The 27,913-nt window shown below is 46.1% G+C and overlaps 1 protein-coding gene and 1 pseudogene across 3 annotated transcripts in view; one reads left to right on the top strand and one right to left on the bottom strand.

Moving 5' to 3' along the window:
* Ube2d4l-ps2 (ubiquitin-conjugating enzyme E2D 4 like, pseudogene 2) lies at positions 4,293-26,651 on the bottom strand (annotated as a pseudogene).
* Urgcp (upregulator of cell proliferation) overlaps positions 26,814-27,913 on the top strand; it is a 44,170-nt gene continuing 43,070 nt past the window's right edge. For 2 of the 3 annotated variants that reach the window (XM_039092051.2, XM_006251312.5), the window contains exon 1: positions 26,824-26,987. The gene's annotated coding sequence lies outside the window, so the exon portion shown is untranslated. Of the gene's footprint in view, positions 26,988-27,913 lie in introns of all 3 variants that reach the window. The other variant, XM_063273225.1, reaches the window with a different exon arrangement.

Here is a 27,913-nt window from a genome sequence, read left to right as displayed (position 1 = left end):
AAAATTAATATGCGGTGTCAGGCGTAGAGGTACGAGCCTGTGATCCTAGCACGCAGGAGGCAGAGGTAGAGGCAGAGGCAGAGGCTTGAGTTCTAGACCAGCCTGGGCATTCTAGAGACCGTCTAAATAAAGTAAAATAAAATACTTGATGCAGTAGTGGGGTAATGAGGAGAACCTGCTCTATGCTTCAGTTCTATTTAAAAACAGTTGCCTGAACTTCCCTATGAGAGATCATAATTTAGTAAACTAAAGTGAACCCATTACTTCTCTAAATTGCTTTTAGCTAGGGCATTTTATCACAGCAACAGAAATGACACTAGAACAGTGGGGGTTGAAGTTACATTTAAAATGTTGCAAAAATGGTGCTGGAAGGTTGGGTTTAGTGGTTCAAGTCTTTCATCTCAGCACTGAGGAGGCAGAGGCAAGCCTGGTCTACATAGTTGAGTTCCAGGACATTGAGGGACCCAGTCTCAAAGACAAGGGGGCGAGGTGAGGGTGGGAGATTGGAGAGATGGTTTGGTGCTTAAGAGCACTGGCTGCTCTTTCAGGGGACCCAGCTTCAATTCCCAGCACCCATATGGCGGCTCACAACCCTCTGTAACTCGTCCTAGCCCTCTTCTGGTCTCTGCTGACAGCAGGTGTGGCCATCCATGGTGCACTAAAACAATCACACAATATAAATAAATAAGATGGGCATGGTGGCACATGACCATCCCTGAACCTGGGAAGCAAAGGCAGGTAGATCTCTGAGTTTGAGGCCAGCCTGGTCTGCATAATGAATTACTGGCTACAAGTGAGTCCCTGTCTCAAAAAAGTATTAAAAAAGAAACCAGCTCCATCTAGCAAATCCCAATCTTCCAAGAGAGGTAACATTGTGTGTGGTATATGCACATGGGTGGGGGTTCACATAGTGTGCTATTGGAAGCCAGAGAACAAGTGTCCTGCTCTTTGATAGTCCACCCTGTCCCTTAGAGGCAGCTCTCTTACTGAGCCTGGAGCTAGGCTGGTAGCCAGCTACAGTGATCCTCCTGTCTTGGCTGTCTCACAGCACTGACGTTCTATACAAAGCCAAACCCAGCTCTTTAAACAGGTGCTGGGTGTTTGAACTCAGGTCTTCAAGCTTGTGCAAAAACTGCACTTTCCCATTGAGCTAGCCCCACAGCCCCAACAGTCATTTATTATTCACAGATCACTGAAACTGGTGTTCTCAACCCTTCTAATACTGTGACCCTTTAAAACAGCTTCTTGTGTTGTGCCCACCATTAAAATGATCTCATTGCTACTTCATAACTGCAATCTTGCTGCTGTTATGAATGGTAATGTATGTATCTGATATACAGGATCCCTGATGTGCGACCCACAGCTTAGGAACCACTAACTTAAACCCATGCTTCTCTCTGATCTCTATGGTTCGCTAGTGGGGAAAAGATCCCATTACCCTACCCACAGTTGGCTTTCCAGATCTACTTCTGTTCAGTTACTGACCTAGGACTGGACTTGGAAGTATATATACAGATGTGGGTGACACGGACCACCAGTACAATGGTTTATTTTCAAAATAAGACTTTTGGCTCAAGAACCTTTCCCCCAGGTTGACCAGATCCCTAGGAGCATGGCAAATAGGTGCCCCTTCTTGGCAGCAGAGAACCCAAAGGATTTGCCTGAGCACAATTGGCCTGGCCAGCATAAAAGCTCATTTTAGCTTTGCAGTCAATTTTAGTCAGAGGGCTAACTTTTTACTTTCTTCTACTTATTCTCCAGTAGAGAAGCCTGGCTTGGAGATTGTGTGGAGTTATAAACTCTGCTTGTCAGGTTTATGTATGGATGCCTACAGCACTAACAACAAGTCGGACCAGGACTTTCCCCTCTGCTGGCCTCTGATGTGAAACTGTGCCCCTTTCCTGGTGAGACCATCACCTACACATCACTGTGTGATGCTGAGCTCAAGTATATGACTTCACATAGCACGTGGTGTTGAGCTTGGGAGACAGCATATGGTAACAACTTTGCAGAACGCTTCAGTAGAAAATTCTTAAAAAGCAGGAACTTAAAGAACAACTTTTTTTTTTCTTTTGGGGCTGGGGACCGAACCCAGGGCCTTGCGCTTCCTAGGTAAGCGCTCTACCACTGAGCTAAATCCCCAGCAAGAACAACTTTCAATAGGTTGAGAAGCAAGGCACAAAGACTGAGCACCCCAAAGAGACCGTTGTAAGGAAATCTTAAATGTGGGCAAATGCAAGGCTCTGCTGAAGTGGCAAGAGTGGAACTCTTCATGGGCATCAGTTAACTTCTATCTTAGTCTTCTGTGGCTGAGACTGGCCTTGAACCTCCCTCCTCCACTTTCTCCTGCATACTAAGGTTATGGGTATGTGTAACCATGCCTGGCTAGTGTTTTTAAAGCAAATCAATCTCTTTTGGCTGATTCTCAAGTGTTAGATCTGCAGATTTCTTCCTCCTCGCTCTCAAAGGTCTTACCTTTTTAGCGGCCATTTTTCTCTTCTCTCCCCTTTCTGATTCACCAACCACTATTCCCTGGGAATAGACCAGCTTTATAACCAAGTCAGGAGACTAAGTCACGGCTAGGTGTTATGGGTATACCTGTTCTCTCTTGGTGCCAATGAATCTCTTAGGCCAGCCCAGACTATAAGAGCTCATCTTTAAAAAAAAATTACAGGGGTTGGGGATTTAGCTCAGTGGTAGAGCGCTTGCCTAGCAAGCACAAGGCCCTGGGTTCGGTCCCCACCTCCGAAAAAAAAAAGAAAAAAGAAAAAAAATTACAAAGGGCTGGAGAGATGGCTCAGTGGTTAAGAGCACTGACTGCTCTTCCAGAGGTCCTGAGTTCAATTCCCAGCAACCACATGGTGGCTCACAACCATCTATAATGAGATCTGATGCCCTCTCCTGGTGTGTCTGAAGACAGCTACAATGTACTTACATATAAATAAATAAATAAATAAATAAATAAATAAATAAATAAAATATTTTTAAAAATTACAAAAAACCTCTGTGTAAACTCTTTGAATCTCCTCCCTCTTTGTAGTCCTTTCTAGAAAGTTTTTTCCTAGCCAGATGTGGCGAGGAAGCCCAGCTTTCAGACGACTTGAGACACAGGATTCAAGACCTGCTTGGGTTACATAAAAAACCTTTCAAAAAACCAATTCTTTTACACACAGAGATGCACTCACCCTTGTGTTTTCCTAGGTAATTAATCTCAAAGCTCTGAACTCTTAAGATGTGTGCTGCACCAGAAAGCCAACAGAAGAGGCCAAGTAGTTAAAGCCTAATCAAATCTCTGAAGGATCTGTTAGTTTTTTTTTTTTTTTTTTTTTTCCGGAGCTGGGGACCGAACCCAGGGCCTTGCGCTTCCTAGGTAAGCGCTCTACCACTGAGCTAAATCCCCAGTCCCGTTAGTTTTGTTTTTTGAAAAACGAAAAAGGAGACTTAGTTGTCAATTGTCAGTTGGGAAGGAATTTCCTTTCATTTCCACTTAAGCCCCTCTTAAGTGTTCCAGTGTTCCAGTCTGTGAATGGCTTATGCTTGGATTTCATGGTAAATTTCCAGTGGGAAGAGGGTAGAAGAAGCCTCATTGCATACAAAAACTTAACCCAAATCTCTCCATGTCTGAGAATTCTATTCTCTTGGGGTGGCACATGCTTTAAATGCCCTGATGCTCCTCACATGCTGTTTCCTGAGGAGAGAGAGGCAGCATAGAGCACTATGGAGGAAGGAGCAGGGAGATAGCAGAAAGTGGCAGAAGATGGCTCTCAGGGGATGCTGCTCCAATTTCCAGTAGCCTCCAGGATGCACTCAGACTCCTGCAGTTACGGTTCTGTGGCAGACTCTGGCAGACAAAATACGAAGAAGCCCACTCTGCCTGGGCCCTCAGGAAAGCACTGTGCTCTAAGGCAAAGGGCATGTGGTCAGGGAGCAGACTGGGCCCTTATCCAGTGCCACAGTGAGTAGTGACACCGTTTGAGGACAAGTATGGGAGGCACGCATGGCTTGTTTCCCCCAGACACAAGCAGTCAAACTGGAGCCTAGACGGATTTGTGTAACCGGGAAGACTGTAGATCGTAACGATGGTTGCTGATTGGGCATCAAAGGTGTGGTGCCCTTGAGGCCACAATGGCTGAAAGTGGCACCAGAATGCTGCAGCCAGAGAGGTGAGTGCCAACATGTGTGCGAACAGAGCATGTTCCGTGAGTGCCTTAGCCAATAGCTCAGAGCTTCACAGGAAGGCCACTGCCTGTGGCTTCTCTTGGACAGGCTCTCCCATGGAGCCTCCAAGGCACTTACATAGCATATTTCTGTGTCCACTCTCTTGCTAGTCTGTTGTACCTAGAAGAAAAAGCAGACGGAGAAACAACCCCACTTAAAATGATTATCCTTGCAGTGTGGAACAGAACAAGAGGGGACCTGCTGCCTGTTAGGCATCTGGGGTCGATGGACGAGTGAAACAAAGGCGACCTTGGAAAAAGCAGCACTTCAGGCATGATGTAACCTATCAGCTTGATGATTCCTGTTGCTCCTCCGTAACTGAGTGTGGTGGAACATGCAGTAATGCAAATCTCATCTTTTCTCTCCCATACCCTTCAGTATGAATACAAGATGTGGAAGGAGTTCAGCTTGGAATATTCCAGGCTGTTGGGCACACAAAACTCCAGAATGGTGGCATGGTCTGAATCCACGAGACCTGCCGCTGGCTGGGTCACCTGTGTACTAGCTCCCATGACTATTTGCCATGAAACACCATCTACTTTGTGGGGCTGTTGGGAGGACTGGACAAGTCTATGTTAAATCTCATGGGCCACGCCTGGTGCCCAGGGAGGGCTCTGTACGCATGGGCATTTACTTTCACATTGTAATGAGGGCTAATGCCATACGACAGCAAATTAGAAATGTGTAGTCAGAGCATACTGAGAAGATAGTTCTATCTAAAACAGCTACTACTAATGGTAAAATAAATACAGCTTAATGGTGGGCCAAAATCCCAGCATCAAGAGGCAGAGGTAGGCAGACAAGGGCAGTCAGGGCTACTCAGTGAGACTCTGTTTCAAACACCATCACTACCACTACCAAGACCACCACCACAACCACCAAACCAAGCAAGCAAAACTCTTCAGATCCAGTCAGTTTAAACTTACTTTGATCACTCCGGGGAAACTTCACTAAGGAAATCAGATTTATAAAGACCTCAAGAAAATTCTGGTACAAAAAAAAAAATCACTTTCTGTACTAATCTCTTTAGATAAAAATACCTCATGAAATGAAAGACTTATTGAAGATAATCTTTTAAAAGAGCGAATAGTGGGGACTGGAGAAATGAACGGTTCAGTGGTTAAGAGCACTGGCTACTCTTCCTCAGGACCCATGTTCAATTCCCAGTACCTGCACGGCACCTAAGAATCCTCTGTAATTCTAGTTCCAGGAGAGCCAATGCCCTCTTCTTGCCTTTGTAAGCATGTCGTGTACATACATTCCTGCAGGCAAAACATCCGTACACATAAAATTAAAAATCTCACAAAAAAAAAAAGTCAGATCCAGAGGTACATCCTGGGCAGTGCCATTAGCAGGGCCGCCACACCTGACCCCCTGCTCAGAGACTGACACTTGATAGTGACTCCTGCATGTGCTTTTTAGCAAGCAAGCTTCAGTGAACCATTGTGCCTGGCCACCGGAGGGAGTCTGACAAATCCGGGTCTACAAACCAGTGTGTGCATAGCTGGCAGTAAGGGCTGGGTCTTCTGATCAAACAGCCACACACTTCAGACTTCTATCTTAACCAGCAAGCTAATCTTGGCAGTGTTCCCCACCTTGATGGCTCATTCCTTTGTTGGCTGACTACTGACTTGGCTGTCCTCAGGTCAGGGCTTGACAATATTTTAGGATTCATCAAGGGTAGCTGGTGAGCTATCCAACAGGACAAAGTGCTTTTATCCCTTCTCCCTCCTCTGGTCAAAGGACATGTTAGTTACAGAGCTAGGAGGCTATGCCCAGGGCACACCCACTGCATACATGGGCTTGGCTTGGGCAGAAGATGTCTGGGAACATAGACAGCTGCACGCAAAGCCAACGCAAAGAGAGTGCATACTTCTCTCTGTTGGCCTTGTGAGTGTGGGCTATTTCTGGCATCAGAGGGTCATCATGGTTGGAGTCGAGGAGCAGAGAGCAGATGGACAGGAGAACTAGGGAGAAAAGAAAGGGTCAGTCAGCTGAGGCCCTGAGGCGCAGGTTCCTTGTGTGCCCAGTGAGCCTCCTGAAGTTTTTACTTCTCTCAGAACTCCAATTTAAGGACTCTTTTCAAGTAATGGTAATATCTGACGTTAAAATACCAGCAGGACGGGCTGGAGAGATGGCTCAGTGGTTAAGAGCACTGACTGCTCTTCCAGAGGTCCTGAGTTCAAATCCCAGCAAACACATGGTGGCTCACAACCATCTGTAATGAGATCTGATGCCCTCTTCTGGTGTGTCTGAAGACAACTACAGTGTACTTATATATAATAAAATAAAACTTTCAAGAAAAAAATACCAGCAGGACACACAGTACACTGTAGTCTCAGAACATTGTTCTAGGACACCTCCTTCCTCTATGTGGTCCTGGCCTTTACTCCCCTCCTTCACTGAAATCCCTGTAGCCTTAGCTCTCACACTCTTCCAACCCCCCTAGTCTGTACCCACACCACACATCTTTAGTGTCCCAGAAGTCGTTGTTTACTGGTAAGAAAACAGGAGTTCAGAATGCTGAAGTTGAGACTCTGAACCAGGCCTGCGGGCCAGCATATCCCCACCCCATGCTCTCCCGTGTTGGGGACAATAGTAAAGGACTTGGACTAGGGGAGTGGTTTACCAGGGCTTGCTGAGCGACAGATGGAATGTTGAGAACTGTATTTGTGCTTTGCCCTAAATCCACCATGACTCAAAATAAACTGGAGTCCAAAGTCCTGACCAGTTTCCTACAGGTACAGCTGCCTGAGGGAAGGGCAGGTTCCTTAACAGACACTCAACTCTTCAGAAGTGCCGGAAGCCTGCCGCTCCAGGCCTGTGATGTCCTCCACACCACTGCCTGTCCTTTCTTAAGAGCCCTTGCTGCTATTCCCCTCTCCTCTGTCTTTCCTGAGTCCTTCCCTAATAGGGTGCCACTGGCCCTGGACCTGGCAGACTCTGAGGGCTGCTCTGCCTGTGCTGGGCAGTGGGGTAAGGCTGCCTGCCTAGCTGAGGAACAACCCAGAAAAGAGTCGTTCTGGCAGAATGTTGGCCAGTTTCCTAGATGTGTCACCCTGAGAGGGTACACTGTGACCCTGCACAGTACAGAGTTCTGTCCTTCTGGATTTAGTCTACCTCTGCAGGCCTTTTTTTTTTAAGCATTCCAAAGCTTATCCTGACCATTGTCCCAATAGTCTGAGGCCTTTCCCAATGCACAAAGCCTTATGATCCACTTACCTGGGGTTGGTGGCTTGTCCTACAAGCCCATATCCAGACTCAATCTTTGTTCCAGAGTACCTATAGTTCTATAGCATGGTTTAGATTGGGTTGGTTTTTGGTTTTTGAGGTGGGGGTCCCTCCTAGGCTGGCCCTGAACTCTCTTGATCCCCCGTCTCCTGAGTGCTGATAGTAGTTGTACACCTTGAATTCTTTTTTTTTTTTTACTCAATACTGATTTAAATTTATTTCTTCTTCGTTCAGAGTCAATATTCAGGTAACCATCAGATCCTATTTTATTAACTTTGTTGACAAATAACATTTCCTTTCCACACCAACTTTGTCACTTTACACCTTGAACTCTTAATGTTGTCCCCCAGTACACTCATTATCACTTGTTTTGGGAAAGGAAAACTTCGTAACAGACTCTGGAGATCAGAGATGACTCACAGCCTGTGCTGGTCTGCAGATAGAAAGGAAGGAAGGAAGGAAGGAAGGAAGGAAGGAAGGAAGGAAGGAAGGAAGAGAAAAGTTTAATATTTGCCTTCTGGTTTTTAGGAGAAAATGCAAGTTGGTACTGTCTTTCTGTGCCCATTTGATAGTTTTGAGCAACACACAGCAGCTGACGACCGAGGATGACTAGGGCATAGGGACTCCACTTTACAGTGTGGAGACAAGGTGGACACAGACTGGGTCAGGGCTCCGTGATCTGGGGAAGCCGTCTGCTCTTCCTGAGCTTCCCTCTCCACTAGTCGGCAAGGGGGAACGTGACACAAGCAGGCTGAGTATGTGTCAGCGTCTCTACCTTTGGACATGGGTAATGCTGGGGACCACTGTGACCTCAGGATGCGCAGGCAAATGCTACCATTGTTGTTGATGTTAGGATGGTAGGTTTTGGTAGAGAAAGCAACCCGTAAAAAAGAAGACATTAAGTCAGATAGGCCACAGGGGAGTCTGGGAAATAATCCACGTGAAGAGGAAGTAGCTACTGCTGAGCTCTGTCAGCAAAGCCACCCCAGCTTCCGATGGGGCACGCGTCGGCAGACAGGCAGGCAACCTTAGGAGGGGTAAAAGCGCCCTGACCCATTTCTGACTGGATTCTCATTTTGAACATGGGGATTGATGCCTGCTTCCCTGTGCAGTGTGTCATGAATAACAGAGTGGTAGAATGATCCCCAAAAGCCCAAACAGCTATGCAGAAAACAACTCTAATTATGGTAACAATGAAGAAACAGCATAAAAAACAGCCAGATAAAATTCACCCCTCACTCTTTGCTTAACTACTTTAGTCTAGGTGGCTTAGATGGGGGAAAAAAAAACAAAAAACAAAACTCCAAAATGTTTTTTTGTTTGTTTTTTTTTTTTTTTTTTTTGGTTCTTTTTTTTCGGAGCTGGGGACCGAACCCAGGGCCTTGCGCTTCCTAGGCAAGCGCTCTACCACTGAGCTAAATCCCCAACCCTTTGTTTGTTTGTTTTATGACACAGGGTCTCACTACAGCTCTGGCTGCCCTGGAAGTTACTGTGCAGACCAGGCTGGCCTCAAATTCACAGAGTTCTGCCTGCCTGTGCCTTCCAAGTGTTGGGATTAAAGATGTGTGCTACTGTGTCCAGCTGAAAATTTCTACTTCAGTCATCATTGGTTTTGGGTGAACACCATGCATAGACATTTCGTTTTATCAAGGAAGAAAAGCACCATGGGACTAAGATGAACCATTGACAGGTAATCTCATGTCCCACCCAGTTATGATTCTCTTCTCAGTGTTCACCTTTCAGTGTTAGGCCACAGCATCTCGACCCTGCCTGACCTCTTCTGATCTCAGACTCTAAACTGGATCAGGCCTGTGTACTTGGAAAAGTCTTCAAATGCTTACTATTGGCTCTCCCACACGTTTAGGCAGTCTGTGTAGCTCAGGCTAGCCTAGAACTCAATAGGAATCTTGAACAGGCATCCAGCTTTACATCTTGCACCAGTTTCCTCAGTGCTACAGATGTTTGCCACCACAACCAGCTCACAAACCATGTCTTAATACGATCTCTCTGGGTCTGAGTTCTCTCATCAGGAACAGGCTAGTGTACCCTGGCATTATGGAATGCATGCTGCCAGGAATGGTATAGCCACTGTCAACTTGAATAGAGCTGCTGTCACTATGCACATGAGATCTTCACTGCACAGGGCCTCCTACAGGCCCTTGTGGAGGGGAGGAAGGGCTCACGAAGTGCAGAACACTGCCACTGAGTGGCCCAGGATGGGGGCTGCTGGGAAAGGGGAGAAAATTCTTTTGTTATTTTCTTTTCTGTATGATTTATTTATTTTATATATGTGAGTACACTGTGGCTGTCTTCAGACACACCTGAAGAGGGCATCAGATCTCATTACAGATGGTTGTGAGCCACCATGTGGTTGCTGGGATTTGAACTCAGGACCTCTGGAAGAGCAGTCAGTGCTCTTAACTGCTGAACCATCTCTCCAGCCCCCCAAGAAAATTCTTTTAAAGATTTATTTATTTTTATTTTATGTGCATGAGCATTTTGCCTGCATATGCAGTGCCCACAGAAGTCAGAAGAGGGAGTCTGGAGCCCAGAAAGTGGAGTTACAGATGTTTGTGAGGCACCCTGTGGGTGTCTGGGAGAGATCATCTTTTGATTGTATAGCCACCCCTATGTTGCCTGTTCTTGTAGCAATAACTCCTGTTCCTTTCAGTAATCCCAACTGAACTCACTGCTCACCAAGCTAGCCTTAGGTGGTGTCATTCTCCGGTCTGTTTGCCATAGTTGCCCTATCTAGGGTGAATACACACCACCCCAGGGAACTAAGCAGATACCAGAGTTGATATGGAACCCACGATTTATCCTCCACACCAAGGACAAGTTGCTTCAAACCATGTGTATTTTAACTATCGAAGGAACAGGGTGGGAATCCAGTTTCTCTTCAACCCTACTCCTACCAACTCTACCAATGAGCCCTAAAAAATACTTTAAAAAAAAAAAAAAGCATACTTTCCCACAAGACATGAGAAGGGCAAGGGCAGTGTGAATGGGGATTTGAAGATCTTTTACCATATGCGTTTCTCAGGTGGAGCCTAACTTCAAAGTTTCAGGTGTTATATGTCTCAAGGTCTTTAGAACAGTCACACACAGCCTTGCCCAATTTCTCCTAGTGTCAGAAAATCCTCGTCTAAACACTGATACATTTTCTTTCACTTAAAGGTAAACCCTTTACTCTTTTAAGAAACACACCAACTGTATGGTATGTGCCACTGTGCTGGGCCTTACTTTTTGTTTTTTTGTTTGTTTGTTTGTTTTTTCTTTTTTTTGGAGCTGGGGACCGAACCCAGGGCCTTGAATTTGCTAGACAAGCACTCTACCACTGAGCTAAATCCCCAACCTCTTACTCTTTGTTTTGAGACAGGTATTTATTTATTTATTTATTTATTTATTTATTTATTTATTTATTTATTTTGGTTCTTTTTTCGGAGCTGTGGATCGAACCCAGGGCCTTGCGCTTCCTAGGCAAGCGCTCTACCACTGAGCTAAATCCCCAACCCCGTTTTCAATTGTTTTAATTAAAACGAAATAATTATCAAAATGCACGTGGTTGTAAGTTCGGTGGTTATGATATTAAAGATCCTCTGGGAGAGAGGTCACGATGGAGCAAGCCTGAAAAAGGAGACTGCTAATGTGATCAATCTATGCCTTTGATGAGTTCGGGCTGTAGGACCAAGGGTCCACTATTGTGGGAGAGAGGCTCTGTGCTTGTGTTAATAGGAAAGAGGAAAAGGCTTTAGATCCCTTCCACAGTGATATGGATCAGACAGGGGGAAATACAGAAAACTTGGATACAGAAAAGAAAAATTCAAGAAAACCAAAGAGGACAGGTAATGTAACATGATTTGCTGATTCCTCCACATGGGAACAGCCCTGTAATTGCCTTAGACATAAAAATGTCTCTAGCCGGGGTTGGGCTAGAGCCGGGGTTGTCTCTAGTTCAGTGGTAGGGCGTTTGCCTAGCAAGCGCAAGGCCCTGGGTTCGGTCCCCAGCTCCGGAAAAAAGAAAAGAAAAAAAAAATGTCTCTAGCCAAAACTTTAGCTAAAATTAGAAATAAATCTTGTGGGGCTGGGGATTTAGCTCAGTGGTAGAGCGCTTACCTAGCAAGCGCAAGGCCCTGGGTTCGGTCCCCAGCTCCGAAAAAAAGAACCAAAAAAAAAAAAAAAAAAAAAAAGAAATAAATCTTGTTGGTTACGAATCCTTAAGATTCATCATGCCATCCTTCACATGGCATAAACGAAGGTTTATTACAATTGGTTATTGATCAGATTGACTCATAAAGGGATAGTTTTCTCTCACCTGCTCAAACAAGGAGCAGAAAATCATCCTTAACTGATCTGTGCACCCTGCACGGTCCACACGAATGTCTCAACAGTGCCAGAAGGTAGACTGTAAGACTCATATATTGCAGAATTTGCAGCTCTGACAAGGTTCACCTGCGGGGACGCTGAAATGGCCTGCTGTTCCAGCCGCCCACCCCTTTAAAATCTTTTCATCACCCCTATTCAGCAGGAAGACGTTGTGTAGAGTCATCATCCCGATCCCTTGGGTTTGAGTGTCTGGGTATGGTTATTTTACAAATTATAGATAGGCTGTCATTTTAAGGAATCATTTGGAAATAATTTTGAACAAGGAGGAAATATACGAGATGGATTACTAAAATTATATTTGAACAAAGCATTGAATAGCCATGTTACATTGGTAGAAATCTTTATAATTGATACAAAATTGAAGTTAAAATTTCTCACGTTGGGGTTGGGGATTTGGCTCAGTGGGAGAGCGCTTGCCTAGCAACCACAAGGCCCTGGGTTCGGTCCCCAGCTCCGAAAAAAAGAAAAAAAAAAATTTCTCACGTTGGTTCAGAATTTATATATTATACAGATTTAAGGTTTTCATTGGTATAAATCTTTGTATATTGATACAAAATTTGAAATTAATATTGTCACTCTTAGATGGGCATTGTGTCTATGCAACTCATTTAAGAACACATGGGGTTCTTAGGGGTTGGGGATTTAGCTCAGTGGTAGAGCGCTTGCCTAGGAAGCGCAAGGCCCTGGGTTTGGTCCCCAGCTCCAGAAAAAAACAAAACAACAAACAAACAAAAAAAAAAAACCCTACACACACACACATGGCCTTGACCCAGTCCTTCTACAGCTGCTTTACAAAGTGTTCAGGATGAGTAAGGAATGCAAGTTAAGGGCCAGAGAGTAAACTCATGGTTAGATTAGATTCTGATTTAATCATAGTAAGGTGTTTTGAATAGTATTCAAATAGGAATGCTAAGAGTAGTCAAGGTTTAACAGTTCAGATGTACTTTTACTTTTAGAGAGTCTTCAAAGACACCAGAAGTCTACAGAACATGGCATTTATTCCTTTTTTTTTTTTTCCGGAGCTGGGGACCAAACCCAGGGCCTTGCGCTTGCTAGGCAAGCGCTCTACCACTGAGCTAAATCCCCAACCCCAGAACATGGCATTTATAATCATTCATTATTGTTAGATTTGACTAAGAGACACGTCAGCTCCCGACAGTGCCCTCTTCATGGCTCCCTATGGAGTTGCTCCAGTTGTCTTGTCAGGACAGGGTAAGCGAGTCCTTCATATTTCCTGCTCCACTTAAGCTCTGTCAGATGGCTATAGGTCAGAAGGCTGAAGAGAGATGCCCTGATGTTTTGAAGAATAGGAAACTCCAGGTAGTCAGCTGTCTCTGCAATTTGTTTAAGTTTTGGAAGCTATGTTTTTGTGTTCCTCTACATTTAGGTAATATTTAATTTGTTCTTAGATTTCCAAAGGGGTTGAAGACTACTAATAGTATCATAAAATCAAACAAGTTGTTTAGCATTGAGGAAGATGATGTACATTAGATAGGATGGTTTTTTAGATGGTAATGTAAGTTACAATTCAGGTATAGAACTGTAATAGATGTTAGAGTAATGTATCTATATTGACAAGATTGATGGGCTGGACGTTATTAGTGTATATCATACCTTATAGTTTACATAACTGCTATAACTATGTTTAGTTTATATCTGAGATAAAAGGCCTTTTTAATGGATGAAAAGCGTAAGATGTGTGGGTTGGTTCTAATGCTATTTGTGTTAATTCGACTCCCCAAACTACATGGGAACCCGCATGTCTGCCTGTAAGACACTGAGGGTCCCCGCCCCCAGTTGGCTTTAATTGGTGAATAAAAGTTGCCAGTGGACAATGGCTGGGCAGGGAGACAGAGGCGGGACTTTAGATTTCTTGGGCAAGAGAACCCCTGGGAGGAAGAGGTTTTTAGAATCGCCTGCCAGGGAAGCAGAAGATCTGGCCTGAGAGCTGGAGAAGCAGGAGTGTATAGCCATGTAAGAGCCTGGGAAGAGTGGCTGGAGGGCTCCTCCCACGAGTCTAGGGTAGTGCAGATGCAATATAATTTTAGTAATAATCCAGGAGTACTGGAGGGGAGGCATTAGCAACTTGGAAGTTTGGGAGTGGCCCAGCTGTTGAGTTCCTTAGGGCATATTAAAATAGAAGGCTGTGTGTGTGTGCGCGCGCGCACGCGCGTGTCTTTCATCCAAGAATGCACAACACTGGGGCAGCAGTGAGAAGCCCCACACCTGCCGGGTTAACCGTATTTCATTATGCAGGTCTCTCCTGTTAACTGATGGAATTGTTCTCTGAGCATTTATAGGGGGAATGGTGTGATGGCCAGCTGTGATTGTCAACTCGACAACATTTAGAATCCCCTCGGAAGAGGGTCTCAATGAAGAACTGTTTGGATCAAGATCGTCTTCACTGTAGTAACTGAAGTGGTTGAAGGCCTCCGTGGCTGCACTGTTCCTGAGGCTGAGAGCGCCCAGCAGCACACAGACAGACAAAGGGAACTCAGTTTAAGAATGCACGCACTAGCGCCGAAGGCATGGCTCACTGGTCATGGTTACCTGTTGCTCTTGCAGAGGACCCACGTTCAGTGCCCAGGCACACATGGCGACTACAAGGGGCTGCAACTCCAGTACAAAGGAATCCAACACTTTATCGGACCCCTGCAGGCACCAAGCATGCAGACAGCGCACATACATATGGGCAGGCCAAACACTCGTGTGCATAACATGAAGTGAATACTAATGTATACGTTCCGCTCCACTTTGCTTCTTTTTTTTTTTTTAATTGCGTCAAGCCAGGAGAGGAAGAGAGGAAGAGAGGGAGAGAGAGAGAGAGAGAGAGAGAGAGAGAGAGAGAGAAGGAGGAAGAGCAGAAGAGAGGAAGAGCGGAAGAAGAGTGAGAGAGCGGAAGGGAGAGTGAGAGTGAGAGGGAGAGTCTCCTGTAGCTTTATTCACCACTTATATCCACTTTGCTTCTTGATTATGGATGCAATGAGACCGGTCGTCTCCAGCTTCTGCTGCATGGCTCCCCTCAGATGACGGACTGTAACCAGAAACTGTAAACTGAAACGGACTCTCCCTAAGACACTTCTGACAGGTATTTATCCAAGCAACAGAAATGAAACCGAGACTCAGGGGGTGGCCGGCCTTTGGCTACTTGGTGAGTTCTTCTTTCCTCCACCCTTCTCCACTCTTCCCAGCAATCAGCCCACAATCACCACACACCCAAACACCACCTACCCCACCTCTCAGTGCCCTCGCATTTACACAGTCCCTGAAAATTTCCCCTGAGTTCAAAAAGTCACACAATTGAAACTACCTGCAGCCGGCAAAATCCTGTCCCTGCTAGAGCACGAGGCAAATCACAGCTAGCTGCTGTGGGCAGTCTGAAGCAGCCCCATACCACACCTGGGAATAAAATAAGAACAGCCTTATGATATTTCTGTTTTGTTTTGTTTTGTTTTTTAAGAATCAAAAACTGTCACTACAAAACAGTATGTACGTGAAGGAATGTCTGAAATCCTTTTAACAACAAAATTAACTTTTTCGGGCTCTAAAACCAGGTGTCTTCACCTTTGCATTCTCTAGTGTCGGGAGGAGAGGGGCAGTCTCAGGGTGCGGAGAATGTGCAGCTCTCCTCACTGCACCGGGCACCTTAGCACACCCATCACCCCAGAGTGTGCAGCGCCACTCCCCACCCTCACTGAGCTGGGCACACAGCACACTGCCTCCCCCAGGACCTTGTCTTAACCTCCCTCGGGCAGGACTCTGACACTAAGGAAGTCAGAGCCTGAACAGACTCTCCTACAGCTATACAGGGCATTTAAGGATCCACAGTAACCTGCCTGCTGCCATCTGTGGCTATTGTAACCGCCCCTATTAACCCCCGAGTAAGATGATGTCAGTATGCAGCAGGGCAGGTCCAGGAGAAGGCGAGGCCTATCATTGGATGAGAAAGAAGGGTAGGCGGGGGAAAGTCTAGTGCGGGGTGGGGGTGGGGGTGGGGGTGGGGGTGGGGTGGGGGTGGGGGTGGGGGGTGGGTGGGGAGAGAGAGAGAGAGAGAGAGAAGAGGAGGAGGAGGAAGAGGAGGAGGAAGAAGAGGAAGAAGAGAAGGAGGAGAAGAATCAAGATGGATATGGAGAAGGATGACCCCGATCCGGGTGGTCTTGAATTGCCAAGGTAGCTGGGATGGATTTCTCCCCCCCCCCCACCCCCCACCCCCCACCCCCCCCGGAGCTGGGGACCGAACCCAGGGCCTTGCACTTCCTAGGCAAGCACTCTACCACTGAGCTAAATCCCCAACCCCTGGGATGGATTTCTGTAGGCAAATTTATCTTATCTAGGTGGGTGGTTTATATCCTTATCAATTGTTTGTAATTTTATTGTGTGGATGTATTGTGGCTTGAGAATTTAACATATAAGTCTGATTGTTGGGTTACAGCTTGTTGAGTCTTGACTTTATGGGGTAGTTGGGAGTTTATACTTTAACTGCCAGGGGGTGGTTGCTGGGAGTGTGTGGGCAGTGTCAGTGGCAGGAAGCTGTGCTAGGCTATAGAATGCCTGGGGCTAGCGTGGCAATATGGCAGGCTAGAATGGTCCTAGGAACTCAATGTGTGTGTCAGGTGTGGTAACAACCCGCCAAGGGGACAGTGTGTAAAGGCGGCTGGCAGAGAAACAGCCGAAGCATGCGACTTCCCGCAGATCTGCACGGAGTGAGAATGTGCAGGAACCGGTAGCCACTGATCAACTTTTTATTTTTACTGCAACAATCATGATCTATTTTCTCCAATATACTGCATTTCCTAATACATTCCAATAGACAACTGGACAACACCTGCCTCTTGTTAGTTGCTTTATAACTGGACCTGCATATTTTCTTCTCCTTTTACTTAGTTATTTTTTGAGACAGGGTCTCACTGTATAATTCTGGCTGTCCTTCATCTCACAGAGATCCACCTGCCTGTGTCTTCCAAGTGCTGGGATTAAAGGTGAATGAAAGCTGTGCACTGTCGTGCCTCTTGTTGCCTTCCCCTTCAGACTCCTGGTACCTTCCGCCTACAGTGGCCAGGTCTTTACACTCTATAGTCCTGGTGCCATAGAAACCTTAAACGCTGTGACTTCATTAAGGAACCACTTGCTGGGCTGGAGAGATGGCTCAGCGGTTAAGAGCACTGACTGCTCTTCCAGAGGTCCTGAGTTCAAATCCCAGCAACCACATGGTGGCCCACAACCATCTGTAATAGGATCTAATTAACGCCCTCTTCTGGTGTGTCTGAAGACAGCCACATGTACTCATAAATTAATAATTTAATTATTTTAAGATTAAATAAATTAATCTTTAAAAAAAAAAAAGGAACCACTTACCATACACAGCCTTGCTCACAAGAGTTCTGGTGAGCTTCCTGTCAACTTGACACAAACCAGTCCTTTGGGACTGAACTGAGAAAAATCTGTATCAGATTAGCCAGTAGGCAAATCTGTAGGGCGTTTTCTTGATTAGTGATCGGTGTAGGAAGGAAGTCGAAGTGCACCGTGAGTGGTGCTACCCTTCGGAAGATGGTCCTGGGTTGTATAGGAAAATGGGCTAAGTAGGCCATGGGCTAAGAAGCCAGTAAGCAACGTTTCTTCTCCGTAGTCTCTGCACATTCCTGTCTCCAGGTTCCTGCTTGAGTGCCTGTCCTGACATCCCTTAGTGATGGAGTGTGGCCTAAGAGTAGTAAGATGAAATAAACCCTTTCTTCCCCAAGGTGCTACTGGTCATGACATTCATCACAGCAAGAGAAACTGTAAGATAAGGCTAATCGTGAATGTCTATGGTCTCAGCAGGATGTAACCACTGACTGGTGAGGGAGAGCATTGGGAAAAGGTACACACACTGCTCTCTGTACTGTGCCAAGAGAAGGTCCTCGTACGCTGTCTGTCCGTCAGAACATGGTGGGAGTTGGAGGCAGCCTCTCCTTTGGGGGCGTGAAAGGATAATCTGCAGGGAAGTGGATAGTCAGGAAAAAAACCCACCTCCTTGGTAAGGACTGTCATTCTGGAAGGACAAGGGAGAGGTGAAGTAGCAGAAACAGCCTAGAGCCGTGCGTGCAGCAGCACTACCACAGGGCCATGATGGTGGCCTGCCAGTAGAACACTACAAGACAAAGAGAGGCAGGCATGTAAGGGCTCCTCAGTGAAGGCTGCCTGTTCTACGGGAAAGGCACCGCTGGGCTCAGAGGCAAGGTCCACACAAACCTGCTGGTTTCTGACACCGACTGCAAGTGTGGGGCTTTGAGACACACTCTCAAACCCGCAACTCACTAGGACTTCAGGGCTCCTTAGACGCTGCTGCAGCCAGGGTTATAGGTACAAATGTGACCCAGATCCAAACTCAGTTCCCTAGGCAGTTACTGCCGATCAGGAATGCTGGCCCGGGCAGCAGTGCTGAGCGTTAGTGAGACCCCACCATGAGCCCTTGACTGATGAGCATCTCTCAGAGCTGGGGTTACAGTTCCCTCTGATCTTCTCTTGTCAAGACTAATTCTTCTGATTTCTTTTTAAAAGATTTATTTTTACTTTATGTGTATGAGTATTTTGTCTGCATGTGTCTATGCATGTGTTCACACACACACACACACACACACACACACACACACACACACACACACCCTGCTGTGGGGGTGGCAGAGGGCTGACAGAGCTGCTCTCTAGTCTATGGAGAAGCATGTAGAAGAAAATGACAGTTACTTGTGCTGTCTTCTTCTCTTGGCAGAGGCATACAGCAGCTACTGTGGCCCTTGCTGGTCCTCCTGTCAGCATGATTCCCAGTTCTTGTCAACTAGCTGTGTACCATTTGTACTAGTGACCTGTGGGGACAACCTGTCTTCCTTCTGACTCAGTAGAGAAAGAACGGATTTCTGATGGTGCAGGCTCCACTTGGAATGTAACCTGACCAGTCACACTGATATGAGCTCATGATCCCCACTGAAAAAGCAGTTCAGGCTGTAGCTTCCAGACCTTCACTAAGCTTGCCCTCTTTACTGAGTTCTAAAACTTATCTCTTTCTATCTTTACGGCCACTAGTTCAAACCTAAGCATGCTCAAACTGCCTCTTGTCTAGACTTTCTCACTGTTTCTCTGGAGAACCCACTTCCCAACCTGACCCAGAGGCTGAGCTCCACTACGGAACACAACTGCTTTCTTGAACTCTAACTCAAAACGTAATTTCCCTCTTCTCCACAGAAACTTATAGCTTGCCTGTTCTGTTGTTGTTGTTCTCAAATTCTAATACAATGGGAAATGGGCCTTAAGCTTTAAACACAAAAAACAACAAACAAAGCAAACAAACAAACAAAAAGAAAGAAAGAAAAGAAGAAAAAAATATGTAGAAAATAAAAACTTCGGGGTTGGGGATTTAGCTCAGTGGTAGGGCGCTTGCCTAGGAAGCACAAGGCCCTGGGTTCGGTCCCCAGCTCTGAAAAAAAGAAAAGAAAAAAAAATATGTAGAAAGAAAGAAAAGAAAAAAATGCAATCCACACTAGGCAAGGGGGCACACATTTATAATCCTAGCAACCTGGGGAATAAGGCAGGAAGATTACAAGTTTGAGGCCAACCTGGGCTACATTGTGTGTTCAGGTCAGCCTCAACTACTGAACAAGACGTGTATTAAAACAGCAAAAAACCAACGAAACAAAAGACAATTCATAAGCATGTGAATGGAAAACAATTGGACATCTTAAGAACTGCTCAGTGGGGAGAGTGGGTGTCGGCGCCAGCACCGACCTGGTACCGAGAATCGGGCGAAAGCCTACGGGATGAAAGAAACACACATACACACACACAGGTTATCGTGTCAAGCCAGGAGAGGAAGAGAGGAAGAGAGGAAGAGAGAGAGAGGAAGAGAGAGAGAGAGAGAGAGAGAGAAAGAGAGAGAGAGGAAGCTGGGAAGGAAGAGTGAGAGTGAGAGGAATAGTGAGAGTCTCCTGTAGCTTTATTCACCACTTATATACCCAAGTCTCCAGGTAGAAAATAACTGGGAAGCACAGTGGGAAACCCTGGCTCGTGACTACCTGGCTCGTGACTTCGGTAACAAAAGACCAACTAGGAGACCTGAATTAATTAGGGAGAAATCCCAGAAGACCAGCCTAAATCTCAAGGATAAAGGCTGAGGAAGTAAAAGGCAGAAGTAAATTGACCACCACCCAGGTGTGGTCCAGGTGTGTCGGTTCCACGTGCATCAGCCGGGCTCAGCAGAGGTCACGCAGTGGAGATATCGGGTGTTTACTACTTGGTCTTTTCTTCCTGTGCCGTAAATACATGGGAGAGGCCTCTGTCCAACAATCCCATGACTTCTTAACTGTGGCCATGCAGTTTCAAAGCAGCCAGGCCCAAATCCAATATGGCACTACAAGTGGGATGAGGTCTGGTCCCTGATGACACACACAGGAGGTGTTGGTTGCAAGCCTTCTGAAACCTCCTGGAAAAATACAGTCGTCACCCACAGGCCTTGCAGAACACTGAGCGGGAGGATCCCTCTGTAAGTCAGTCAGTTCCTAGAACATGAGAGGCTAGAGTTTAGGTTGCTATATGCCTAGGAAGCTGACTGTATACACTAGTCCTCTGGCCATGATTAATCTGGCAGAAGCCCTTTGAGGTGAGAAGGCCAGGATGAGGTTACTTATAGAGGTGGATACAAGATGGCCAAGAGTTCATGGTGACAGACTAGAGACACTTAGCAGTTAAGAGCACTTGCTGCTCTTTCAGCAGACAGAGCTCTCTTCCCAGCACCCACATCGAGGGACTTACAACCACTGTAACTTCAGCTGTACGTGATCTAACACCCCCTTCTTGCCTCCAAGGGCGTCCTTACACATGTGTCACACACACACACACACACACACACACACACACACACACACACACACACATACAAATAAATATAGGGTTGAAGTGAGGAACACTTTGCACAGAACCAAATGAAGATCAAAATGAGATTTTTTTGGGTGCCTGGTTATAACTTGTGAAGCCGCTTATGACGGACAGTTAGAAGGCCCACCCTACATCTACTGGCCACACCTTCTGGAGGCAGCCCACGGAAAGCCCACGTGGAAGAAGGTAGCCTTTGCTGTTTGCCTGCTCACTCTCACTCTTGCTAGCAAGGTCATCTAACCTGCAATCCTTTGCTGGTATTAGAATTTGCTTCTTTGGAATTCTAAGAACACTGAAGACCAGGTGAGACACCCAGCCTGGTGATTAAAATAACTACCAAATTCTTCACCTTTGCATAGAGAGACAGTCATTGTTGGACTAGCCACACCACAGCCTGCAAGTCATTCTAAAAATTCCCACACACATTCTCCCTTTCTACCAGTTCTGTTTCTTCAGAGAACAGAGAACTAACACACCATCTAAAAGGGATCTCACACTGTGAGCCTAGCTAGTCAAACTGCCTAGAAGCAGAATCTGCTAACATCATGGTGGAACCAAGCTTTAGAGCCAAACAGAAAAACCAGCTGAGGAGTAACCTAATGTATGAATGTCCTTATGAGCCTATCAAGGGATCCTAACAGATGTGGATTTGGACACTTTAAAATGGCCTGTTCTGGGGCTGGCGAGATGGCTCAGTGGTTAAGAGCACTGACTGCTCTTCCAGAGGACCTGAGTTCAATTCCCAGCAACCACATGGTGGCTCACAGCCATCTGTAATGGGATCTGATGCCCTCTTCTCGTGCTTCTGAAGACAGCTATAGTTACTTATAGCGTAGAAAAAATAAATCTTTAAAAAAAAAATTAAAATGGCCTGTTTTGTCTTCCTGGTTGTCTGTCTAGGGCTTATACTTTTATACTAGCTCATGCCAGTTTGTGGGGAATGGAACCATTTTTCTTCTGCTTTCAGGGCTCCAATTTCACTTTTCCCTGATGTTCCTTTCCAGGTACTTCCTTTCAAGTTCCTCTCGAAAGTTCCTCTTCAAGAACTTCCTTTCCTTACTACATCAGATTGCTGTAAAAATGGGACCATTGCTGCAATTTCAGGGTTCCTTAGATGAGTCAGCTGGAAGGGAAACCCAACTGCCATCACTCATCAGTGACCCATGACCCAACAAGCTCAAAGAAGTCAGGTGACTGTCATCCTAGTTCTGAAGTGATAGCTGGGGTTTGTTGAAATAAACAGAATAAATTCCTAGCTGTGGGTTCGCTACCCTTCCCAATGGTTTAGGTTCCTGTGGAGAGCTTTGAAACTTGGCAAGAATTTGACATTGGGCCAGGATAAGAATGTAGGCTCTGGCAGGAATTTGACTTTGGGTTAGGATAAGGAAGTAAGCTTGGGCAAGAATTTGACTTTGGGCTAGACAGGGAAGTAGACTCAGATAAGAGTACTTTTGGGCTAATACAAAGCTCAAGGTAAACTCAGCAGAGGAATGTGTGGCATTCCTTTTATCTTAGTCGTCCAGATAGGCCCCTAGAAACAGGGCCCACAGGACTTTGTTGCCTTGTTTGTTCCTTGACCTAGAACTGACCTCATTCTTTGCATGTACTTAAAATGGTATAAAAGCAGACTGGGAAAAAATAAACCCGCTTCAGCCTCAGTACTGCCTGGAGACATGCTACAGTATTGTCTAATTGTCTTTTTTCCTTTCAGTCCTCATTCCCTTCCTGGAGACCCTGTTGACTGAGCTGGCTTGGTCAGGTTCCTGAATAAAAGACACACACACAGCGCTTATATTTTAATATGCCTTAACCAACATAGCTGGGCCACTGCCTACCCTCCTTGCTGTAAATCCTGAGTTATTACTAATTCCACGTGCCATCTCAGCTGCCCTGGACTCAGCTGAGCATCCCCCTGGGCTGCACTCTCCGGCTCCTTCCCATGGTGGCTGTGCCCCTCTGTCCTGCCCCTCTGTCCTGCCCTCTTCTCAGGCAAGGTGTCTCTCTTCTCCTCCACACTCTCCTGGCATGGCCCATCTCCTCTTCCTCTCTCTGCTTGCGGTCCCAAGCTCTTGAATCCTCAAATCCTGCCTCTGTCTCCCTCCCGTTATTGGCTGTTGGCATCTTTACCAATCAACAAACTGGGAGCAGGTTCCCAGAAGTGACACTGCAGACACTCGAACAGTTTTTTGGGGAGAATAACTAGCATTCGTAATACCAGCAGCTACAGGGGTTAATTCTTTTGAGTGGAGATGATGGGACAGGAGATAAAGACTGACCAGACAGTTTAGGGGCAGGGATGCCAAAAGCAGCAGTTCTAGGGATGGCCTTGGCTCCTTGACTATGAAAGCCAGTTGGGAGCTGTGGCTTCTTCCCTTCTCCTGGATGAGCACCCTTGCTTGGACAGTGAGAGACTCCAATACAGACATCAATCCCTTCTAGTGAACAGCTGTGGAACTGCATGTCTTGATTTTCTTGATAGGAATAGATTTTATCTATTCCCTAATCTGGGTTATCTCTTAAAAGGTTTTAGGATTACCTCTTCAGAGGAGTGAATGTTAGTGGCATTGGATGCCCCTTGAGACAGAGCCATCTCCTCATCATCATGACAATGGAGTTTATATCTGGTTTGGATGGACACCCACAATTCCAAGCTACCCAAAACATAAGAGTTAATCTAGTTGGGGTGATTAATTGCCTGGCTAAGAGACCACACTTCAGAAAGGGGGATTATCCTCAGGCCATGCAAAAGAGAAGCGTGTAATAAATTAGCCTCTTAATGAGATTTCTTTAAAAGATCTTTATTTATTTATTGTATATATGTGAGTACACTGTCACTGTCTTCAGACACACCAGAAGAGGGCATCTGATCCCCTTACAGATGGTTGTGAGCCACCATGTGGTTGCTGGGAATTGAACTCAGGGCCTCTGGAAGAGCAGACAGTGCTCTTAACCGCTGAGCCATCTCTCCAGCCCGACTTTTTTTTTTTTTTTTTTTTTTTTTTGGTTCTTTTTTTCGGAGCTGGGGACCGAACCCAGGGCTGGGGACCGAACCCAGGGCCTTGAGCTTCCTAGGTAAGCGCTCTACCACTGAGCTAAATCCCCAGCCCCCCGACTTTTTTTTTTTTTAATCCATCTTTTTTTCTTCCTTTCAGTTACTGGACCAAGCCTGGGCAAGCCCTTCCAACACTCTGGGCATCCTCACTCTTTCTCTGAAGCTCCACCCCCTCCCTACTCTGTGAGGCTCCTTGTCCGCCATGAGGTTGCCTGCTGGTTCAGCCATGCCTAGCTCCTTTCTGTCCTTTCTCTTGGCATCAGCCTATGGGACAAACTGTGCTGTGGAGGACAAGGCCAGGGAAGTGAAGCTTTCTCAGCCCTCTGGATACCATAAGATCCTGAGCCCCAGCCCAGGAACCATACACTGAGCTGCTATTTACACTATGCAGAGGGTTTGGGTTTTGCTTTGATTTTATTGTAACTGTGTCCTGGTTCTTCCCTTTTGGAACAATATGTCTGTAACATGATTTTATAGGAACTTAGCAGTTAGGAAATTTATTTAGTTTTTTTGAGGACAAAATTTCTGTGTAGCCCTGGCTCTCCTAGAACTTGCTCTGTAGACCAGGCTGGCCACAAACTCAGAGACCTGCCTCTGCCTCTGAGTGCTGGGATTAAAGTCATGTGCTGACATACCAGGCTTCAACTTTGGATATATTTTTTAAAGATTTATTTATTATATATAAGTACACTGTAGCTGTCAGACACACCAGAAGAAGATATTAGGTCTCATTACAGATGGTTGTGAGCCACCATGTGGTTGCTGGGAATTGAACTCAGGACCTTTGGAAGAGCAGTCAGTGCTCTTAACCACTGAGCCAGCCCTATTTTCATTATGTTTTATGTGTAAATGTTTTGCCTCCATGTATGTATGTGCATCACACGTGTGCTTGGTGACCGTGAATGTCAAAAATGGGCGCCTGACCCCCAGGGACTGGAATATGAACTGCTGTGAACCACCATGTGGATGCTGGGAATAAAGTGCAAGTCCTTTGTAAGAGCAACAAGTGCTCCTAACTGCTGAGCTGTCTTTCCACACTGACCTTTTAACATGTTTGAGGTTTTAATGACGGTGGGACTATATTAAGTTAGAAAGAGATGGATCAGTGGTTAGAGCATTTGCTCCCAACACCTACGACGTGGTGGCTCACGAACACCTAAAACTGTAGTCCAAGAGGATCTGACACCCTCTTCTAGTCTCCACAGAGTACCAAGCATGCATAAGGTGCACAGTCATATACGCAGAGAAAACACCAATACACATAAAATAACTTAAAGAACACCAAGCACATTATTTAAAAGTTGCAATGTATTTTGTATTGTGATATTATTATGAGATCTTCTGGATAAACAAAGATTTTGGTTTAATAACAGTGTATTGGTCTATCAGTCAACTTGGTTAGTTTTCTGTTAAGTTGATACAAGCTAGGGTCATTTGGGAAGAGGTAGCCTCAACCAAGCAAATCCCTCCTGTAGACAACTCTGTGGGACATTTACTTGACTGATGAGTGATGTGGAAGAGCCCAGCCCACCGTGCCCTGGTAAATAAAATAAAGCAAACTGGCAGACACCAGTAAGCTTCAGTTCCTGCTCTGGCTTCCTCTGACGATGGGCTACCTAAGAGTGGTAAGCCAAACAAACCCTTTCCTCCCCAAGCTGTTTCTGGTTGTGGTGTTTATCACAGCAATAGAAATATGATTGAGATGCATACCCTGGAGCCACTCGGTGGAAAGAATCATGCTAATGCTATAAGTTAGGATTATAGGACTGGAGAGTTGGCTCGGTGGTTACGGGCACGAACTGCTCTTCCAGAGCTCCTGAGTATGTTTCTTGGCACCTACATAAGGCACCTTACAACCATATCTGAGTGAGCAGATCTTGAGCAATAAACACATGCCCTCTTTTGGCCTCTGGAGGCACTTAATACACGCAGGCAAAAACCCATAACACGCAAATTAAAAATAAGCAAATCTTTTTTAAAAAAGAGGTTGTAAATATTATGTTACAGTATAGAAAATCCGAACTTTTTTTTTCTTTTCTTTTCTTTTTTTTTTTTTTTTTCGGAGCTGGGGACCGAACCAAGGGCCTTGCGCTTGCTAGGCAAGTGCTCTACCACTGAGCTAAATCCCAAACCCGAAAATCCGAACTTTTAATGCTATGTAAAAACATTGATCATAAATTAAGAGTATAATGCAGGCTATGGTGGGAGCGCACCTTTAGTTCCAGTTGTCGGGAGGCAGAGGCAGGTGGATCTCTGGTGAGTTCGAGATTGAATTTGTCTACATAGCGAGTTCAAGGTCAGCCAGGGCTACATAGAGACCCTGTCTCAAAACCAAACCAAACCAAAATGAAACAAGCCAAAACCAGCATAGAAATATAGAATAATTTTCTTTAGGAAAAGGACGAAAAGCAGATGCGCTAAAACGTTAGCAAATGGTAAAGGGTGGATTGGTGGAAGAGCAGAACAGAACTGGTTCTGTTTTATTTTTCTGCGATGCTTTCACCGGATTCTACGTTAATGGACTAATACAAAACCTTTATCTACAGGATGAAATACTCCCGCAGGTCACCCACCCTCTTTGGTTAGGTAGGCGCCCTGGGATACAGCCTCAGGGCTTCCCTAAACTCCAACCCGCAGCTGCGCGCGCACGTGACATGGTCGCGTGACTTCGCCCTGGCGGGCCGCCCGCTAGGCGTAGGCTCCCACCTCCTAAATCTGCGCAAGCGGCGGTTCTGCCTTGCGCAGGGCAGGTGTCAACGCGTCTCAGCCGCGGGTTTCTATTCGCTGTGGCAGCCCGCGGAGAGGACGGGAGGGAGGACCCCGTTTCCACCGTCCATACTTTCTGGATCCGTTTCACAACCATGCTCCCGCTGCTAGGGCCCCGCCAGCCTCGCGGGGCAGCCTGAGGCGGCCGCCTGGCCCACAGCTCTGCACCCCGGGAGCGGCAGTCTACGCGTGCGTGCCGCGGTGCACTGTGGGTAGCTTGTGCGCGCAGCAGTCCCCGGGTCTGAGAACCCTGTCGCACACGGTCAGTTACTCGGCCAGTCACTGGGCCCTGTGGCTCTGGTTTCTGCTAGGCGAGGGCCTGGGCACCAGGACGTGCCTGACACCGCAGGTGCCACACGCAATGCTCTCTGCCCCTACCTGGGCTCCTCCCCAGGCTGTCACTTAACTCCCGAGCTTAGTGGTTGTCAGCTCTGTAAGTATACATTCGCTTTTATATGCTTTCTGGGCAGAAGTGTTACAGGTATTTCTGAATACGCGTAGGTGCTGAGCACAAATGCATCTACATGTCTGGAGAGCTGCATTTTCAGTAGGACTTAGGTGATTTTAATGCACTGACGCTATTGAGCCTCAACCTGGAAGTGCACACCCCAAGGTAAACTCTGCCTCCCTTTTCCCAAGACAGCTGAGGTGTTTAAGACCAAGTAGTAATGAACTTAGTATTATGTCAGAAATCGCTGTAATAGATTATAGCCAACATCTTGAAAATGAAATAGAATGCGGTAAAATCAAAGTATCAAAGCTGATACAAAGTATCAGCTTATCACATAGTAAAGAATCTGGAATATATATATATATATGTTTATTTATTTTTCCCCCCAGACAGGTATACTTAATAGGGTATGCTAATGCAGTTGCTCTGGACCACAGGTGTTCTAACATCAGGCTGGGCTACATCGTGAGTTTGAGGCCAGCCTAGATTGCAGAGTAAGACCATGTCTTTAAAAAAAAAAATTGCCCCAAAGGAAAATTTAAAACAAATAGGAGTTGAGATACTAAATAAAAGTGTGGGGTTGGGGATTTAGCTCAGTGGTAGAGAGCGCTTGCCTAGGAAGCCCAAGGCCCTGGGTTCGGTCCCCAGCTCCGAAAAAAAAAAAGAACCAAAAAAAAAAAAAAAAGTGCTTGTGGTGCAGGCATGAGGACCTGAGTTCATGAGGACCCACATAAAAAGTGGAGCTTGGCTGCTCATGTCTCTAACCCCAGCACTGGGTAGATGGGGTGACAGTATCCCTGGAGCTAGCTTAGCCTAGACAGTGAGGTTCCAGTTAAGTGAGAGACCTTGTGTCAAATGCAGCAAGGCACAGAGAGTAGCAGGAGACACCTGACATTCTACTCTGGCTT

Source organism: Rattus norvegicus, chromosome 14, assembly GCF_036323735.1.
Source record: "Rattus norvegicus strain BN/NHsdMcwi chromosome 14, GRCr8, whole genome shotgun sequence".
Taxonomy (NCBI): Eukaryota; Metazoa; Chordata; class Mammalia; order Rodentia; family Muridae; genus Rattus; species Rattus norvegicus.
Note: the sequence above shows the minus strand (reverse complement) of the source record. Positions and strands in the feature narration are given on the sequence as shown.